Raw genomic sequence first — 1,294 nt, forward strand, 5'->3', positions numbered from 1 at the left:
ACATGATATCAGGTCTACTGGCAGTCAAATATAGAAGAGATCCGATCATACCTCGGTACTTTGATATTTCAATACTTTTTCCACTTTCATCGGTATCAATGTATGTGCTATATCCCATAGGAGTAGCTATTGGCTTGCAGTCATCCATATCAAATATTTTTAGCAAATCCCTGCAATACTTGGTTTGACTCACAAAATTGTCATTATCAAGCTGTTTGATTTGTAGTCCAAGAAAGTAATTTAACTTTCCCATCATGAACATTTCAAATTTTCCTTGCATCATTTTTCCAAATTCAGTACACAAATTTTCATTAGTAGAACCAAAAATAATATCATCTACATAAATTTGAACTAGTAAAGTATGGTGATTTATTTTCTTTATAAATAAAGTAGTGTCGAACTTCCCTTTGGTAAAACCTTTTTCTATTAGGAAAGTTGTTAGACGATCATACCACGCTCGTGGAGCTTGCTTTAGACCATCGAGGGTTTTCTTTAACTTGTAGACATGAGAAGGATGTTTGTAATCTTCAAAACCAGGAGGTTGTTCTACAAACACTTCTTCTTGAATGTAGCCGTTGAGAAAGGCGCTCTTGGACATCCATTTGGTATAACTGAAAATTAAGCGAACAAGCATATACAAGTAATAGCCTAATAGCTTCAAGTCTAGCAACTGGAGCGAAGGTTTCATCAAAGTCAATACCTTCTTCCTGATTGTATCCTTGGGCTACTAGTTTGACTTTATTTCTAATGATAACACAATTTTCATCAGATTTATTTCTAAAAACCCAACGAGTTCCAATTACATGCCTATTTTTCGGTCTAGGAATAAGTTCCCAAACTTCGTTCCTCTCAAACTGATTTAATTCTTCTTGCATAGCAAGAATCCAATTTTCATCCTCGATTGCATCATCAATCTTGGAGGGTTCTATCTGAGAGACGAAGGCCATGTTTAGACAAGCATCAAGAATTCTACGAGTGGTTATACCTTTAGTTATATCACTGATGATGTTGTCGATAGGATGATTTTGATGAGTTCTCTATTCTTTTGGTAGATCTGAGTGAATATGCTCTTCTTGAGAAGATAAATTATCATCTTTTCTCAATTCTTCAGGTTCAGTTGTAACATCAACAATAGAATTTTCTTTAAAAGAGGAACTTGGCAGATCGTCTTCATCACAGGATATCACATCTTTTAAAACATGATTGGTTTCACCAAAAGTTAAATGAACAAATTCTTCCATGGCTAGAGTTCTTTTATTAAAGACTCTATAAGCTTTACTCGTGAGAGAATAGC

The sequence above is a fragment of the Lupinus angustifolius genome, chromosome LG20, assembly GCF_001865875.1.
Source record: "Lupinus angustifolius cultivar Tanjil chromosome LG20, LupAngTanjil_v1.0, whole genome shotgun sequence".
Taxonomy (NCBI): domain Eukaryota; kingdom Viridiplantae; phylum Streptophyta; class Magnoliopsida; order Fabales; family Fabaceae; genus Lupinus; species Lupinus angustifolius.